The following is a 20,802-nucleotide window of genomic DNA, read 5'->3' as shown; positions in this document are numbered from 1 at the left end:
ATAATATTGGGGACTTCAACACCCCACTCTAAACAAAGGACAGGTCAACAAAACAGAAATTAAACAAAGAAACAATCTCTTTGACAGAGGTCATGAATCAAATGGACCTAACAGACATTTACAGAATTTTACACCCAAACACAAAGGAATTTACCTTCTCAGCAACACACGGAACCTTCTCCAAAACAGACCATATAGTTGGTCACAAAGCAAGCAGCAACAGATACAAGAAGATTGAAATAATCCCTTGTATCCTATCTGATCAACATTGAATAAAGCTGGACCTAAACAACAACAGAAATAGCAATAAGCCTACACATATCTCAATGAAAACTGGCTCAGGGAAAAAATAAAGAAAGAAATTAAAGTCTTTCTAAAATTCAATGAAAATGAAGGAACAACCTACCCAAACTTGTGGGACACAATGAAAGCAGTGCTAAGAGGAAAATACATAGCACTAAGTGCCTTCAAGAATAAATTGAGACATCTCATTCAAGCAACTTAATGGCTCACCTAAAACCACTAGAAAAAATAAAAATAAAAAAAGCAGACACACTAAAAAGGATTACATGGCTGGAAATAATCAAACTCAGGGCTGAAATCAATCAATTAGAAACAAATAAAACTATTCAAAGAATCAATGAAACCAAGAACTGATGCTTTCAGAAAATCAACAAGATAGACAAACCCGTAGCCACATTAACTAAAAGGGAGAGAGACACAATCCAAATCAACAAAATAAGAAATGAAAATGGGGAAATAACTATAGACACTGAGGAAATCCAAACAATCATTAGGACTTCCAAAGTCTATATGCCAAAAAATTTGAAAATCTAAATGAAATGGACAATTTTCTTGATTGATTCCACTTAACAAAGCTGAATCAACAAAATCAATTAAATCATCCTATATCCCCTAAGGAAATAGAAGCAGTCATCGAAAATCTACCATCCAAAAAAAGTCCAGGAGAGATGGTTTCAGCGTAGATTTCGACCAGACCTTCAAAGAAGAGCTAACTCCAATTCTCTTCAATATACGGAAATCCATCAATGTGATCCACCATATAAACAAAATGAAAGAAAAAAAAAACCCACATGATAATCTCCTTAGATGCTGAAAAACCATTTGATAAAATCCAACATCCATTCATGTTTAAAGTATTGGAGAGATCAGAGATAAAAGGCACGTATCTAAACATAGTAAAGGCAATATACAACAAACCTATAGCCAACATCAAACTAAACGGAGAGAAACCTAAAGCAATCCCACTGTAACCAGGGAAAAAACAAGGCTGCCCACTCTCTTCATATCTCTTCAACATAATTCTGGAATTTTTTGCTAGAGTAATGAAACATTGAAAGAGATAAAGGGGATAAATATTAGAAAGTAAAAAGTCAAATTATCACTATTTGCAGATGGATATGTTAGTATACCCGAGTGACCCCAAAAATTCTACCAGGAAAATGCTACATTTGGTAAATACCTTCAGTAAAGTGGCTGGATACAATAATAATAATAATAATAATAATAATAATAATAATAATAATAATAATAACAACTAGCCCTCCTGTATACTAAAGACAAAAGGGCCAAGAAAGAAATTAGGGAAACAACACCCTTCACAATAGTCACAAAAGACATAAAGTACCTTGGTGTGACCCGAACCAAGCAAGTCAAAGAGTTGTACAAAAAAAAATTTCAAGTATTAGAAGAAAAAATTAGAAGAAGATATCAGAATTTAGAAAGATCTCCCATGCTCATGTCTTGGCAGGATTAACATAGTAAAAATGGCCATCTTACCAAAAGCAATCTACAGATTCAATGAAATTCCCATCAAATTATCAACACAATTCTTTACAGAATTGAAAGAAAAATTCTCAACTTCATATGGAATAACAGGAAACCCAGAATCACTAAAAAAAAAAAAATCCTCTCCATTAAATGATCTTCTGTAGGTATCTCCATCTCTGATCTTAAGCTGTACTATAGAGCAACAGTAATAAGAACCGCATGGTGCTGGCATAGAAACAGAATGGTGGATCAATGGAACCGAAAAGAAGACCCAGAAATAAACCCACACACTTATCTTATCTTACCTATCTTTGACAAAGATGCCAAAATCATACAATGAAAAAAAGATAACATCTTCAACAAATGGTGCTGGTCTAAATGGATATTTACATGTAGAAAAATGAAAATAGATTCATACCTATCACCCTGCACAAAACTAAAGTCCAAGTGGATCAAAGACCTCAACATAAAACCAGACACATTAAATCGGTTAGAAGAAAAAGTGGGGAAGACCCTAGAACTCATTGGTACAGGAGACAACTTCCTGAACAGAACACCAACAGCACAGGCTCTAAGAGCAACAATCAATAAATGGGACCTCATGAAACTGAAAAAGCTTCTGTAAAGCAGAGGACACCATCATCAAAACAAAAGGAATGCCTACAGATTGGGAAAGAATCTTCACTAACCCTCTATCTGACAGAGGGCTTATATCCTGTATATATAAAGAATTAAAGAAGCTGAAAAGCAACAAACCAATTAGTCCAATTAAAAAATTGAGAACGGAACTAATCAGAGAATTTTCGATGGAGGAATATTGAATGGCAGAGAAACACTTAAAGAAATGCTCAATGTCATTAGCCATCAGAGAATTGTGAATCAAAACGACCCTGAGATTTCTCCTTCTACCCATCAGAATGGCCAAGATCAAAAACTCAAGTGACAACACATGCTGCAGAGGTTGTGGAGCAATGTGAACCCTCCTCCTCTTCTGTTGGGAATGTAACTTTGTACAACCACTTTGGAAATCAATCTGGCCCTTTCTCAAACTACTAGGAATAGTGCTTCTTCAAGATCCAGCTATACCACTCCTAGGCATATATCCAATAGAGGCTCAAGTACACAACAAGGACATTTTCTCATTCGTGTTTGTAGCAGGTTTATTCCTAATAGCCAGAAGTTAGAAACAACCCAGATGTCCCCCAACTGAAGAATGGATACAGAAATTGTGGTACATCTACACAATAGAATATTACTCTGCAATGAAGAACAAGGAAATCATGACATTTGCAGGTAAATGGTGGGAACTGGAAAAGATCATCCTGAGTTCGCTATCCCAGAACCAGAAAGACACACATTCACTCATGTAGACATATAATATAGGAAAAACCTATGAAAATCTGTATACCTAAAGAGACTAATCAAGAGGGAGGACTCTGGCTAAAATGCTTAATCCCCATCCTGAAAGGCAAAGACGATGGAGCTCAGAAGAAGAAGAAAACAGGTAACAATGCAGCCACTTTTGATGAGAACTGATAGACTAAGATCAGAAAGAAGAGGAGAACCTCCCCTATCAGTGGACTTGGGGAGTGGCATGCATGCAGAAAGGGGAGGGAGGGTGGGATCGGGAGGGGAGGAGGGAGGGGCTTATGGGGGGATACAAAATGAATAAAGTGTAATTAATAAAAAATTTTAAAAAAAGAGCAAAAAAGAAAAAAAAAGAAAACAGGTAACAAGTTAGGAGCCTGCCACAGAGGGCCTCTGAAAGGCTCTGACCTGCAGACTATCAAAGCAGATGCTGAGACTTATGGCCAACTTTTGGGAAGAGTTCATGGAATCTTATGAAAGAAGTGGGAAGTCGTAAGATCTGGATAGGGCAAGAGCTCCATAAGGAGAGCAACAGAACCAAAAATTTGAACACAGGGGTCTTTCCAGAGACTCATACTCCAACCAAGTACCATGCATGGAGATAACCTAGAACCCCTACACAGATATAGCCCATGATGGTTCAGTGTCCAAGTGGGTTCTATAGTAATGGGAACAGGGACTGCCTCTGGCATAAACTTAATAGTCTGCTCTTTGATCACCTCCCCCTGAGGAGCACCCTTACACCCTGGTAAGGGAGCACCGTTACCAGGCCACAGAAGTTGACAATGCACCCACTCCTGATGAGTTCTGATAGACTAGGATCAGAAGGAAGGTGGGGAAGACCTCTCCTATCAGGGATTTGGGGAAGGACATGGAGAAGGAGGAGGGAAGGTGGGATTAGGAGGGGAGGAAGTTTATGGAGGTATACAAAGTGAATAAAGTGTAATTAATAAAAATTAAAATAAAAAGAATAAATGCAATAGTTAACAGAAAAATAATAATTTATATCACTGTTGTCTGCTTTGGTTAGAGAAGCTTCTTTTTTGAATGGGTGCTCATTATTGCAGAAGCTTATATCTGGCCAAAGTGTGGAGAATGCACAGGCCTAAAGTGGAAATCTTTATCAATCCTTTCATGGCTCAAGAACACCACAGAAGAAAGAAAGAAGAATGGAATAACCAGATGAATTGTTAAGTACTGTGGAATGCTATCTATAGAGCATAGCAGATCTGATTACCTAAAGAACACCTACACAAGATTAGGAATGTCAAAGTTCGCTAATGGGGAAGAGGTTTATGAAGTATCACTCTCCCTACCTGAAAAATTTTAGGCAATTATTGGGTGTAAGTGGGAGGGGCTTGTGAGGCCCTTCCCCTTCCTCAGGATTTAAGTTTAAAGGTTGCAAAGGGATAAAGATAAATTTTCTTCAATGATTAATCCCTGTTATGTTACCCTGGTAGGTTTTGTATGAATCCCTAATTAAATTAATTATGTCATGGGGAGGGGTGAAGACATGAAAATAGAGGGAGGAAGCCAGAGTGATGGTTCAGTGGTTAAGAGCACCAACATGATGGCTTACAGCCAGCTGTAACTCAAGTTATAGGGACTATAATGTTCTTTTCTGACCTCCACAGGCTCTGAGCTCATCTGGTGCACACACTTGTATCAAAACACCAACACACATATAAAATAAACAAATCTAAAAATATATTTTGAAAAAAATGAAAAAAGAAATTTATTAGAGAATTTAAAAAAATCTGCAAGTGCTTGGGTTTGGGGGTTAAAAATGCATTGTGTATTAAAATGTGATAATGAAACCACTTATATATTATTAATAAAATAGTAAAGTCCAAATGATACAAAATGGCATGAAAACATGAAGACTATAGTTGACAAAACATTTGAACTATATAGAAAACAATTAGAATTTAGCAAGTGTTACCAGAAACAAAATATAAATTCAGTGTGAGATACTGACTATATTAATTTGTTTTAGTCTAGAGACTATTTTACTATTTTTATTCCATAATATCTCATTGCAAATCTGAAAGTTATACAATAAATTTATTGTTTAAGAAGACCTTCTTCAGTTTTCTTTCTTGAGGCTTAAATAAATTTTCTGAACCTCAAATGTTTCATTTAATACCTATCACAATGTCATCATAGAGAATGTTGAAATTAAGCCTTAATATATTACCTGTTATTTATGCAGGTAAACAATGGCCAAATACTTGGAATCCACCACAATAAAAAGTAGATGTTATAACTTTAAGAGAAGTCATTTAATCCATTTAATTTGTGAAGAATTCATGTGAATATGTGATTTTTAAATTTCTCATACCATTCTAAATTAAATGTTTCTCATGTCATATAAAGATCATCTGAATTTTCATATAAACATTGAAAGGATATTGGACTTGGGGTTGGCTTGGTTGTGTTGAATTATGGCATGCATTTTATTTCAGTCATTTTTTTTCACATTTCACACATTACTTATCAAATGGTGCTGTGCAGTTCCCCACAGGAACATTTTCACAGTTGTGATCAAATTCATTAACACTTCCTTAAAAGTTGGATTTTCATCAGTAAAGGACAAGGTCATCCACAAGGATGAGAGCATAAGTGTAGCAACCTGGGGAGTGAAGCTCAAGTTTCTGTGGTTTATTGTCAGCCAATGTGAAGATTCTCCATGGTGATAATTTTGTAACTGCTGTTACTTACAATCTGTTTTTTCCTCAAAAATGTAAGGGCCATCATGACAATTGTTCTCTAATTTCATATATAACTACATTTTTAGCAACCACAGTATCTATGTTTTTGTACTTTTATATTACATTTCATAATCACCAAGTACGTCTGATTGTAGTTCTATCAAATATAATGATCAATTAAATATGTTTATTCATGCACTAAAAGTAAAATCTCATTAACCTAGGAGAGAGATTAAAAATGTTTCTACTATACCAAGCATTTTAGTAAAATGAATTGGATCCTTGGGAGTATTACATAGTATCTGATGTTGTAAAGCATGTTTAATAAAAACTGGAATTATAGAGAAATTATTTAGAGGAAAAACAAATGTACCATGAAGATGGAAAAATTCTAAATCTTCATAAGCTAATCCCATGAGATAAGCTATGATTTTTAGCTTTTTGTCTCTGGGTCAAAAAAGCAAACACATTAAAACAAAGAAAGAAACAAACAAAAAACCTTTGCTGATGGTGTATGATGGAAACACAGTAATTCAGTATCTAATTTTTCAAAATAAACCAATACCCAAAAAAGCATCATGTTCAGATTTCAGAAAGTTTGTAAAAGCCAGAAGTCAAAGGGAACTAGTGTCATACTGTCTTCTAGTCATGGAGTGGTTATTGCTCTTCCAAATTGAAAGCAGCTGTGCTTGCCTGCACAAGATATACACCGAAAACAACATTCAAGTCAACATCCCTTCATGGAGAAGGGAGGGGAGCTGCTGAACTATTAACAAACAGTTAAGGACTGCTGAAGAGGAAGAGCAAGTTTTCATTGGGAATGCGGATTGTCACATTAGATTGTCACACATTAGAAATGGGATACTGCTGGGCAGTGGTGGAGCATGCCTTTAAACCCAGTACTTAGGAGACAGGGACAGGAGGATCTCTGTGAGTCTGAGGCCAGGCTGGTCTACAGAGGAAGTTCTAGGACAGCTAAACTAGATTTCTTGAGATAGAGGAACCCCATTTTAGAAGGAAAAAATAAGTGTGGTACAGAAGCTGGGGACATAGGTCAATTGTTGAAGTGTTTACCTTATAAGAAGGAGGATTTGCATTCAAGTCCCAGAATCAATTAAACAACAACAACAAAAACTAGTCACATCTCTCTTATGCCTTTAATTCCAGCACTTGGAATACAGAGGAAGATGGATCTCTATGAGTTTGAGGCCACCCTGATTGATCTACATAGGGAGTTTCAGGACAGCCAAAGCCACAGAGTAAGACAGTCTTAAAATTAAAAAAAAAAAAAAGAACATACAAACAAACAAAAAACTGAACATAGCAGCATATGTGCTATTTACTGAAGTGCTTGCTAGGGAAGTAAAGACAGGAGAACCCAAGGGCTTTATGGTCAGATGATCTAGCTATATGTTGAGATCCAGATTCAGAAAGAGATCCTGGATGCTGTCCCTTGAAATACAATGAAAAGCCACAGAGGAAGATACCAATATCTACCTCTTGCTTTTACATGCAGACACATATAACTAACACACACAGAGAGAGAGAGAGAGAGAGAGAGAGAGAGAGAGAGAGAGAAAGAGAGACAGAGACAAAGACAGAGAGACAGAGACAGAGCAGCTAACCATGAAGCAATTAAGAAAACTTATCAGGTGATTTAAGCATCAGTTCAGTTAATATTTCTGTCAACTAAGAATATACACATTTTTAAAGAAATAATAGTTAAAGATAAGTTAATCCTAGCAACATCAATACAACTACCTTCTTATTTACCACTTGGAGTTTTGCATTACTTTTTTTTTTTCTTCTGTCACTTTGAATACTATTTGAATATCACCTTAAACTAAGGGATAAATTAATTTCTCACTCTGTAGAAATTACATCAACCCAAACAAACCCAGAGTATGTTTTTCCCTATAATCTTTGTGTCCAATGTATCATCAAGATTGTGACAGTTTGGAGGATAGAAGATAGCAGTACCAAGATGACACAGTGTCTGATGAGGACAGCAGTGAATATACAGTGAGCAACAGACCAAACTGTAAGCCCTAAAACACCAGCAATTCTGTTTCCCATGTGAAAGGAAACCCCATTGCATGGGAAGCAATTGGGTCCATTCTCAGGTCATCCAGCTCAGGTTAGAAGAGCTCCTGGTCCCAAAAGGTGCTTGGTCACCAGCCCAGAGCCACACATCTGTGTGCTTTAATCACCATCCCAGACTGAACTATGGGCCCTACAACACCAGAGATTGGCTTTTCCAGTTGAGTGAAAACCCCACAGTGAAGGAAGAAATCAAACAGGGTCTCAGGCTTCTGAGCCCCTGCAGGCTCTCAGCGCCAGGCCAACACAAGCCTGCATGTTCAAATCACTTTCCTAGACAGATCTCTGGGCTGAGAAACACCAGAGCCTGGGTTTTTCTGTCAAGAGGAAGTCCTACAGTGAAGGAAACATCAGGCCTAATCTTTGCATTTTAAGCATTAGTGAAAAAAATGCACTTTCTATCTGGGATAAATTCTAAACAATGATATTAGAAATGATATAGTAACCATGTTCTAAATTCTAGAAAGACCCTTCAATGTAGAGAATTCATATCACTGATGAAGGATAATTTTCAGAGTTCTACAAGAAGCAACATTTTCACTGACATTCTGTACCAGTTAATAGTAGAAGCTACAAGAATTATCTCATCCTTTTCACCATTTTTCTCAAAACTATTACAATGCAAAAAGTGTTAGCCAGACACCATGGTCCCTTTAATCCTAGCACTTCAGAGACAGAGGAATAAAGATCTCTGTGAGCTTTTGACAAGCCTGGTCTACATAGCAAATTTCATGACATAAAGAGCTACATAGAGAGACCCTATCTTGATTTTAAAAAGGGAAAATACTTCATGTCCCATTCACCATATACTCAAGGATTCATTCATTATCTGACAACAGAAAGAACACGGATAAGGAAAAAGAGAATTCTGTTTGCTCAGCCATTCATAATAATTTTCCTTTCTTTTTAATGTGTTCAATAAGGTTCCAGAACAGTGGTTCTCAGTCTATAGTTAAAGACCCTTTGGCAAATCTCTATCTCCAAAAACATTTACACCACAATTCATAACAGTAGCAAAATTACAGTTATGATGTAGCAACAAAATAATTTTATGGTTGAGGGTCAGTCACCACAGCATAAAGAACTGTAATAAGGTTTGCAGCATTAGGAAGGTTGAGAACCACTTTTCTATACTATTCTTTCACCAAGGCATCAAAATTCATAATTGTATTAATTTTTAGTTAATGAACAAAGAAATTGGATATATATGTGTGTATATATACATATATGTGTGTGTGTGTTCTTCTCCATTTTATCATTAAATTCCAATCGATATAATCTCTCCTTTTGATTTCAAGACCTTTATTCTGATCCACTACCTGCTCTTGTTTCATCCACTCTCCTCCCCTATGACTCTTCTTTTGTTCCCAAAGTGTGGGTGTTGAAATCTTCATTTTTCATATGTATTTCAGTGTATCTTATGTCATTTAACATACTTTCTCTAGCTCTAATTTTCCAATAAGTATCATAATTTTTTTATGGCCTAATGGAAGTCCATTAAGTATAAACAACACATTTTCTTTACTTATCCATCTGTTGATGGATACAAAGATTGAGTTACCTACTTTGACTACTTCTGCCATATGCATGGATGAACTAGTGACAACAGTGCAGGCTATCTGTGAATTCTGGATTACACCTGTGAAGACTGGAGAGGGAAATAAACTGTTTATTACCTAACTCCCTAATGGTGTTTCAGATGTTCATAGATTTCTATAGTTGACCAAAAGTACTGCCAAGATTGAGTTATAAGCCTTCCAGAATATTTGTGTGTGTGTGTGTGTGTGTGTGTGTGCACGTGCATGAGCACACATGCATGTGTGTTAGTTAACTCCCATAGTGCTCTTTGTTTCATTCCAAATCTACCTCATGGCACTTTTATTTTCTACTTTAAAAAATAATTGTTTGCATAGCATCAGAGTTGAGATGCATTCTTATAATGTTTTCGCCTATCTGAAGAGCCCACTGTCATTTTTTAGTCTTCTCAGTTCTCTTTTGATTGTCTAAATTCAGTCTGTCCAGACCATAACCCCTGTCCCTCTTCATTCCCTCAGTGCTGTGCAGGTGGTACCAGCACCTGTAAAGATTTGGATCTTTGTCATATCCAGCCCTCCCTCCTCACACATGCATGAAAAAGGAAGGAAAAGAATCCCAAAGAAACTGTTTCAAGCCAGGGTTAAAATCTGATATTGTCCTTCTATTTCTTTAAGTTGAAATTAATGTCTAACTTCCCCTTTCTTAAATTTTTAAGTTTACATTATGTCAATTCCTTAATATAGTTCTTCTTGATAACTTTCAAATTTTCTGCTAGGAAAAATTTACAAGCAATTCATTCTACAGCTCATAATTCCTTCTTAATTTTGATTCACAAATTCTTTCCATTAATAATTGTTATTGTTTCCAGTATTCTTTCCCTTAATAACATAGAGAGCAATAAGCTATATAGTTTGAATAATTTTTCCAGACTAGCTTGCATAAAAAATTCTTGTGTTTGTCTGGTACAATCGCCTCTGTCTACCTTTCTCCACCCCACACTATCCCAACCTCTGCCACAACAGATAACATTTTGCACCACTTTTAAGTGGTATTTATCTCATTAATTCAGCCACTAATGTCAAAACTGACACAAATCTTTTCTAATTTTACTTGCTAGTGAATATTAAATGTCTACCCTAAATTCCCAGGTTAAGTAAGAATTCATTTGGGAATGTATGTAATAATGAGAGAGAGAGAGACAGAGAAAGAGATAGATAGATGATAGATAGATAGATAGATAGATAGATAGATAGATAGATAGATAATATGCAGTCTGAGAAGCTGGACAACACTCTCCATGCAGCGACCAGGAGACTGAACTCTGGACTGAACTAGAGCTATCGCGTTTCCCAGGTGAGGGGAGGCTCCCACAGCGTGGGAATCGGTCAGGTCCACTCTCGGGCCACACAGCCAGAACCCGGAAGAGATCCCAGGTAACGCAGGCTTTGGGTCTCCAAGTTGGAGCCGCAAACCTGCATGTCCTGATCACTTTCCCAGGCTGATTGGTGGGCATAAGGGTGCCAGAGACTGAGAGTCCCAGTCTCAAGAAAACCCCACAGGGAAGGAAAGTTGCAAGACTGATCACGGGTCACCCGGTCTTTCCCTGGAAGGTCTCGCTGACCACAGGTACCCACCTCCATCACAAATGAGCTCCCACCACGCACAGAGAGAGGCTGTGCACCCAGCTTAAAATCCCTACTCCCTCTTGGGAGGAGGCAGGAGGTGTCCAGGAGAAACTGCCACAGACCACATTGTCTGTACCCCAACCCGAGATCTGGGCTGAGAAAACCCAATCCTTTAGGGCACTCACCCAAATGCCGCCATAACCATGCCGTGGCGGAGCAGAAGGATAAAGAGGTGCACAGCGGCTTCACAGTGCCAGGACCCCAGTGCTGCCGGCTGCTCCTAGCAAACAAACTTCAGCTTGGGATCTGGGACTGTGGTCATTCAACATGTTCTGAGATTCTCCTGGGTCCGGCGCAATAAGGTCTAGCACCAAGTCCTATCACCGGCGGTCCCCCCCCCCCCCCACCACTGAAAGAGAAACTCCAGCTCAGGATCGGACTGAGAAGTCCCAACCCCTTCTGGCACTCCCCTGAGAGCACCGCCATAAGCTTGCCCTAGCGGAAGGGAAGGTCAGAGGGGAAGGATAGAGAGGCAGCCTGCCACAGGACACAGCACCCCCTCTCCAGCACACCCAGCAGCCCCTAGCAGAGAAACCCAAGCTCTGGATCTGAGGACACTCAATCCTACCTGGTACTCTCTCAGGGTCAGCAAACATAGGTTCTTGTGCCAGGCTGCTTCTGGCAGAGAGATCTGGGCCCGGGATGTGGGATTGAGAACACTCAACCTAACTCTTTCCCACACTACCCCGGGACCAGTCAACATAACCAGTCCTGGCAGAGGGAAAGGACAGAGAGGCAGCACACAGGAAAAGTGGACACCGAGTCCTGCGGCCACAGTGTCACAGAGCTGACTGTTAGCCTACCTGCGCATTTCCCGCAGCAGGACCAAATCAGAGAGTAGAGAGCAAGGGGAACCCCTGTGCATTCCAAGTGGTCCTGCAAGAGAGTGAGTGAGCCTTCTAGGTAGAGATTGCCCCAGACCCAGGGCCTCTCCACAGAAGCAACCAGATGAGATCCCTGCCACCCACACCCCTGGTGTGGGCATCATAGGGATTCTTGGGATAGCGACCCCAACGTTGAAACCTCTGCCTTGCGGGTCCACCAGTGTAATCCAGGCAAATAATCCCTGGATCTCAGACAGAACTGCGTAATAGTGGCCTGCAGGCCACTGCAATAGTCAGAGAATCCACGCATGCACACTGCACCTGCTAAAAGCACATGCAAATAGTGCCAGTGTCACATTCCTTACTTACGCAAAACTGAAATCACAATGCATACTCCCAAACCAGTGAACCTCTCTCATCTTCCTGAAAAAACAGTCCAGAAAACAGACAGAGACGATCATAGCCCAAACTACAAACTCAAGGAACAAACGATGAGGGTTATAAATAACCAGATGGCTAGAGGCAGACGAAAGAACACTCCCAACAAAACTCAGGACATAGTGACCTCACCAGCAACCCCACAAAACAATGGACACTTCAATTCATTAGATATACAAGAAAACGACTTCAAAACTATGTTTCTCCAGCAATTAGAGGCCCATAAAGATGAAATGAACAAAGCCCTCAAAGAAATAGCCAAAGAAATCGAGACGAACCAAGAAGAAACAAATCGAGCTCTCAGAGAAAAGACCACAAAAATTGAGGCAAAAAAAGAAGAAATGCACAAATCTCTCAAAGAAATGTCCACAAAAATAAAGGCAAATAAAGAAGAAATAAACAAAGCTCTCATAGAAATATAGGCAATTATAGCCAAAGAAGTAGAGACACAATTAGTGATACATAGAGAGGAAATGGACAAAAAAATAGAAGCTGTCATTGAAAAGCAGGATTCCACTAAAACAGATGAAGGAAATGGTGCAAGACATGAAAACAGAATTAGAATCAATAAAGAAAACACAAACAGAGAAAAAAACAGGAGCTGCAGAACATAGTGAAAAGATCAGGAAATACAAAGGTAAGCAGCACCTTACAACAGAATACAAGAGATGGAAGAAAGAATCACAGGATCCGAAGATACAGTTGCAGAAATCAACACGTCTCACAAAGAAAAAATAAAATCAGAAAAGTTCCAAACACAAACATCCAAGAAATCAAGGACACCATGAAAAGACTAAATCTAAGAATAATAGGAGTAGGAGAAAAAGAAGACATCAGGCTCAAAGGTCCGGAAAATATTTTCAAGAAAATTATAGAAGAAAACTTTCCCAACTTAAAGAAGGAGATGGCCATAAAAATACAAGAGGCCTACAGAACACCAAGTAGACTAGACCAGAAAAGAAATTATTCAGGTCACATCATAGTCAAAACACTGAACCTACAGAACAAAGAAAAAATTCTAAAAGCAGCAAGGGAAAAAGGCCAAGTAACATATGAAGGTAGACCTATCAGAATCACACCAGATTTCTCAACAGAAACTATGAAAGCCAGAAAGGCCTGGACATAAATCATACAGTCCTTAAGGGACCACAGATTCCAACCCAGACTACTATACCCAGCAAAACTTTCAATCAACATAGACGGAGAATTCAAAATATTCCATGACAAAACCAAATTTAAACAATATCTTCATAGTAACCCAGCTCTACACAAGTTACTAGAAGGGAAACTCTAAACCAAAGAAAACAACTACATCTAAGGAAACAGAGGAAATAGATAATTACACAACAAGAAAAATCAAAAGAATACAAGCAATGAAACTCAGTGACACCACCCATCCTACATCAAAAGTAAGTAACAATTGTTGGTCACTAGTATCTATCAACATCAATGGACTCAACTCCCCAATAAAAAGACAAAGACTAACAGAATGGTTGCGGAAACAGGATCCAATATTCTGTTGCATCCAAGAAACACACCTATGCAACAAAGATAAATACTACCTCAGAGTAAAGGGCTGAAAAAATGTTTTTCAAGCAAATGGTTCCAGAAAACAAGCTGGAGTAGCCATCCTAATATCTAATAAAATAGACTTTCAACCCAAGTTAATCAAAAAAGATAAGGAGGGCCACTATATTCTCATCAAAGGAAAAATCCACCAAGAGGACATCACAATTTTGAATATCTATGCCCCAAATACAAGAGCACCTACATTCGTAAATGAAACAATATAAAAGCTTAAATCACACATTGATCCGAATACCTTAATAGTGAGAGACTTCAACACTTCACTCTCACCAAGGGACAGATCAACTAGACAGAAAAAAAAGGGTAACAAAAACACTTACAGAGTCCCTAAATCAAACAGAACTAATAGACGTCTGCAGATCTTTTCATTCAAACTCAAAAGAGTATACCTTCTTTTCAGCACCGCATGGAACATTCTCCAAAATAGACCATGTAGGTGGTCATAAAGGAAGCCTCAACAGATACAAAAAGATTGAAATAATCCCTTGTATTCTATCTGACCATCATGGACTAAAGCTGGACCTCAACAACAACAGAAATAACAAAAAGCAGACATGCACATGGAAACTGAACAACTTGCTACTCAATGACTGCTGGGTTAAGGAAGAAATAAAGAAAGAAATTAAAGACTTTCTAGAATTCAATGAAAATGAAGGCAAAACATACCCTAATTTATGGGACACATCAAAAGCAGTGCTCGGAGGAAAATTTATAGCAATAAGTGCCTGCAAGAAGAACTTCGTAACATCAAATACAAACAACTTAATGGCCCAACTGAAAACCCTAGAAAAAAAAAAAAAGCAGATACACCCAAGAGGAGCAGATGGCTGGAAATAATCAAACTCAGGGCTGAAATCAATCAATTAGAAACAAATAAAACTATTCAAAGAATCAATGAAACAAAAAGCTGGTTCCTTGAGAAAATCAACAAGATAGACAAACCCTTAGCCAAACTAACTAAAAAACAGAGAGAATCTATCCAAATCAGCAAAATCAGAAAAGAAAAGTGTGACATAACTACAGACACTGAGGAAATTCAAGCAATCATTAGGTATAACTACAAAAGCCTATATGCCGCAAAATTTGAAAACCTAAATGAAATGGACAATTTTCTTGATAGGTTCCATCTTCCAACATTAAGTCAAGATCAGGTAGAAAGACTGAATAGCCCTATATCGCCCAAGAAAATTGAAGCAGTCATTCACAGTCTCCCCTCCAAAAAAAGCCCTGGGCCAGATGGTTTCCACGCAGAATTCTACCAGACCTTCAAAGAAGTGCTCACACCAATTCTCCTCAAACTATTCCACAAAATAGAAACAAAAGGTACATTACCAAACTCATTCTATGAAGCGACAGTCACCCTGATACCCAAACCACACAAAGACCCAACAAAAAAAGAAAACTTCACACCTATCTCTGTAATGAACATTGACGCAAAAATACTCAATAAAATAAAACCCGAATCCAAGAATACATCAAAGACATCATCCACCATGACCAAGTAGGCTTCATCCCAGGCATGCAAGGGTGGTTCAACATATGGAAATCCATCAATGTAATCCACCACATAAACAAACTGAAGAAGAAAAACCACATGATCATCTCCTTAGATGCTGAAAAAGCATTTGACAAAGTCCAACACCCATTCATGTTTAAAGTCTTGGAGAGATTAGGGATACAAGGCACATATCTAAACATAGTAAAGGCAATATACAGCAAGCCTATAGCCAACATCAAATGGAGAGAAACTTAAATCAATCCATCTGAAATCAGGAACAAGAAAAGGCTGCCCACACTCTCCATACCTTTTCAACATAGTACTTGAAGTGCTAGCCAGAGCAATAAGACAACTAAAGGAGAGCAAGGGTATAAAAATCAGAAAGGAAGAGGTTAAAGTGTCACTATTAGCAGATGATATGATAGTATACATGACCAACCCCAAAAATTCAACCAGAGAACTCCTCCAGCTGATAAACACCTTCAGCAACGTGGCAGGATACAAACTCAACTCAAAAAAATCAGAAGCCTTCCTGTATACGAAAGACAAAGTGCTGAGAAAGAAATTAGGGAAACAATACCCTTCACAATAGCCACTAATAACATAAAGTACCTTGGGGTGATACTAACCAAGCAAGTGAAAGACCTGTTTGAGAAAAACTTCAAGTCTCTGAAGAAAGAAATTGAAGAAGATCTCAGAAGATGGAAAGATCTCCCGTGCTCATGGATTGGTAGGATTAACATTGTGAAAATGGCCATCCTGCCAAAAGCAATCTACAGATTCAATGCAATTCCCATCAAAATACCAACTCAGTTTTTACAGACCTTGAAAAAAAGATTCTCAGCTTCATATGGAGAAACAAAAAACCCAGAATCTCCAAAACAATCCTTTACAACAACAGATCTTCTAGAGGTATCTCCATCCCCAATCTCAAGTTGTACTACAGAGCAATAGTAATAAAAACTGCATGGTATTGGCATAAAAACAGAAAGGAGGATCAATGGAACCGCATAGAAGACCCAGAAATAAACCCACACACCTATGAATACTCGACTTTTGACAAAGAAGCCAAAACCATTCAATGGAAAAAAGACAGCATCTTCAACAAATGGTGCTGGTACAACTGGATGTCTACATGCAGAAAAATGAAAATAGATTTATATTTATCACCCTGCACAAAACTAAAGTCCAAGTGGATCAAAGACCTCAACATAAAACCAGATATTCTAAATTGGTTAGAAGAAAAAGTGGGGAACAGCCTAGAACTCATTGGCATAGGAGACATCTTCCTGAACAGAACACCAACAGCACAGGCTCTAAGAGCAAAAATCAATAAATGGGACCTCATGACACTGAAAAGCTTCTGTAAAGCAAAGGACACCATCATCAAAAGAAAACAACTGCCTACAGATTGGGAAAGAATCTTCACGAACCCTTTATCTGACAGAGGACTAATATCCAGTATATAAAAAGAACTAAAGAAGCTTAAAAGTAGCAAACCAAGTAATCCAATTAAGAAATGGGGAACAGAGCTAAACAGAGAATTCTCGACAGAGGAATATCGAATGGCAGAGAAAAAATGAAATGCTCAACCTCATTAACCATCAGGGAAATGCAAATCAAAACAACCCTGAGATTTCACCTTACACCCATCAGAATGGACAAGATGAAAAACTCAAGAGACAACACATGCTTGAGAGGTTGTGGAGAAAGGGGAACCCTCCTCCACTGCTGGTGGGAATGTAAACTGGTTCAACCACTCGGGAAATCTATCTGGTGCTTTCTAAGACAATTAGGAATAGTGCTTCCTCAAGACCCAGCTATACCACTGCTAGGTATATACCCAAAGTTTGCTCAAGTACACAAAAGGGATACTTGCTCAACCATGTTCATACCAGCTTTATTTGTAATAACCAGAACCTGGAAACAACCCAGATGTCCATCAATGGAGGAATGGGTACAGAAATTGTGGCATTTTTACACAATTGTATACTACTTGGCAATCAAAAAGGAGGAAATCATGAAATTTGCAGGCAAATGGTGGGATCTAGAAAAGATCATTCTGAGTGAAATATCCCAGAAGGAGAAAGACAAACATGGTATATACTCACTTATATAGATCTATAAGATATGACAAACATAATGAAATCTATACAGATAAAAAAGATAATCAACAGAGAGGACATGGGGTAAGAAGATCAATCCTCATTTAGAAAGACAGATGGGATGTGCATTGAACATATGACAGGAGTCTCCTGAGCGCATCTGAAAGACTCTAACTAGCAGTGTTTTCAAAGCAGATACAAAGACTTATGACCAAACCTTCGGCAGAGTACAGGGAATCATATGAAAGAAGGGGAGTTAGTATGATGGCGAAAGTATAGGAGCTCCACAAGGACCAAATATATCTGGGCACAGGGTCTTTTCTGAGACTGACATTCAACCAAGGACCATGTATGGATATAACCTAGAACCTGTGCTCAGATGTAGCCTGTGGTAGCTCAGTAACCAATTGGTTTCCCATAGTGAGGGGAACAAGGACTATTTCTAACAGGAACTCAATGATTGGCTCCTTGACCTCCCCACCCCCCAAAGGGAGGAGCAGTCCTATTAGGCCACTGAGGAGGGCTTTGCAGCCAGTCCTGAAGATACCTGATAAAACAGGATTGGATGAATGAGGAGGAGGTCCCCCCTATCAGTGGTCTTGAAAAAGGGCACAGTGGAGATGAGGGAGGGAGGGTGGGATTGGGAGGCCATGAGGGAGCGGGATACGGCTGGGATACAGAGTTAATAAAATGTAACTGATAAGAAAAAAATAAAATTAAATAAAAAAAAGAGAATATGCTTCCTCAGTTGTATTCTTCCCTGAATGGAGCAAAGTCTTCAAGCCTAGAAGTAAGCAACAAGCTCAAATTCCAACTGAGCTTATTGTGGGAATGGACTTGGCGGGAATTAGCTGCTCTGAGGCTATTTTGGAAGATTCATAAGACAAATTCAGAGAATTAAAAAAAAATACAGTCAACTCTTGAAGAAGACTTGGCTTAAAAACAGCAACTTTCCTTAGTTGAGAGAATCACAGTAGCTTCTCCTTGCAAGTAGTCAATGTGGGCTTACTCTTCCCTTATCATTATTCTTCTCATGAACACTCTCCAAATGCTTACCAAATGTGACTGGCATGTGGACAAAAAGCATGCTTACTGAATTGTGATCCTGAAAAAAATCTCTGAGGCCAAAATGAAGAAAGTATAGAGAGGAAGATTATAGCATATAATTTCCCCATTTATACAATTCTATATTTTTTAATAGAATCAATTTTGAAGCATGAAAATGAACTCACTATCTAACAGGCTACTCGAGGAATTAGCATATAAGCAGCAGCCTGGTATAGTCTTACCAAGAGTGTTTCAAAAAGGACTTAAGGACAAATATAAAACCAGTGCCTGGTATGTTTAATTGGCCCCTAGCCGTCTTCGATTTTATCTTCTACTAAAAGGTCTATAGCTAGTTGCTGATAATATTTATGATCTTTTCTGATAATGTTGCTTCATTCAGAAATCCCTGCTTCACCATTTTCTCCCCTCAGCTCCTAGGCTAGCTAAGGACAACCTTGTGATGACAGAAGGCAACCATATGCCCTTCCCCACCTAAGTGCAAAACATTGATTTTTTTTTCAGTGTGTATTGTTGCTTGCCCACCCATAGGACTTAATGTTACAAGGAGCTTTTGTCTCAATTTCAAAGATGGAGGATGACTTTGTTCCTTGGTGGGGTACCACATATCCAGCACCACACTTACAGAGCAGAATAATAAAAGATTTATTCCTAGACGTAATTTACAAAGGTAAATTGAGACTGTAGGAACACATGAGCATATTAAAATCTCATCAGAGAAAACAGAAACAAGATATTATAAAACACCCAAAGAAAAAGGTGTAACTTTTTCACCCAGACTTCAGAAACTTTTACACATCAGAGTGTAAATAAAAGTCATGGCCCCTAGTGACCTGTGATATAATTGATTAGTGTGTGCATTTCTCTCTCTCTCTCTCTCTCTCTCTCTCTCTCTCTCTCTCTCTCCATCTCTCTCTCTCTCTCTCTCTGTGTGTGTGTGTGTGTATGTGTTTAAAAACTGGTAGGCAAAGAAATCTGACTGTCTTCAGGGGCTTCAGCTCAACTTGGTTTCTTTTGTTGATACAGCCTACTCAAATTAAACTGTCCATCACTCCACTGATCTCTCTGGATCTTCTATACATCTACCTCTCTAAAGGCCCCCTCCTTTCCCTAGTCTCTCACCTTACCTCTACAGTTAAACTTAACACTTTAGCTTGGCTCAAACCTATCACAACAGCAGCAAAAACATAACTAAAACTGTCTATGTGCTAACTGAAAACATACATGTAGATTCCTGTTGAGATCAACCTGACCTGAGCCACACATCCAGCTGCTTAATTATCTTCATCTCTCAGCCACACTGCCTCTCAGGTCTCTTTGGACTCTTCTGTGGCCTAGGAAGGCATACAGACTCCATGTGCTTGCTGTTAGCCAGTGTACTTGACAAGTCCCTGCCAGCAGAACTGCAGTACCTTCTGGATTTTTTTTCTTTATCATTCAGTAGATTAGGACATTACAAAAAGAGACAAAGACACAAAAATGTTCATACATGGTTCTCAAATAGCATACTCAGGACAACACTTTGGTTGGGGTAACATTAATATAAAATTCAAATGTCTTCTGTGCTCATCTTCAAAGGGGCTTTCCAATCTACTCTGACTTCTTTTCCCTTTCTTGAAGCTTTTCAAATCTCGGCCTATTGTGTAGATGACCCTGATGCTTTGCAGTAAATTGCTCTTGGAAGTCTTTCTTCCAGATTGCTGACTCACAGCTCTGACCTTTGATTTGCATCAGCTATTGGATTCCAGATTCCTGACATTACCTGTAACATTTAAATACTGAGGCTCTAAAAACAGACTGAGCTTAAATCCAGGCTTCTGTGTATGGGATATTAGACAAAGTAGCTGCTCCCTCAACAATGCAATTCCTTAAAGAACAATGTTGAAGAGATATGGAGAGAGTGGACAGCCTTGCCTTGTCCCTGATTTCAGTGGGAATGATTTAAGTTTCATTGTTCTTGAAGTCCTAGCCAGAGCAATAAGACAATTGAAGGAGATCAAGGGGATAGAAATTGGAAAGGAAGAAGTCAATGTATCACTGTTTGCAGATGATATGATAATATACCTGAGTGACCCCGAAAACTCTACCAGGGAA

The sequence above is a fragment of the Psammomys obesus genome, unplaced genomic scaffold (assembly GCF_907164565.1).
Source record: "Psammomys obesus unplaced genomic scaffold, mPsaObe1.curated_primary_1811, whole genome shotgun sequence".
In the NCBI taxonomy this organism is placed as follows: Eukaryota; Metazoa; Chordata; class Mammalia; order Rodentia; family Muridae; genus Psammomys; species Psammomys obesus.
The sequence above is the reverse complement of the archived record's forward strand: the minus strand, read 5'-3'. Positions refer to the sequence as shown.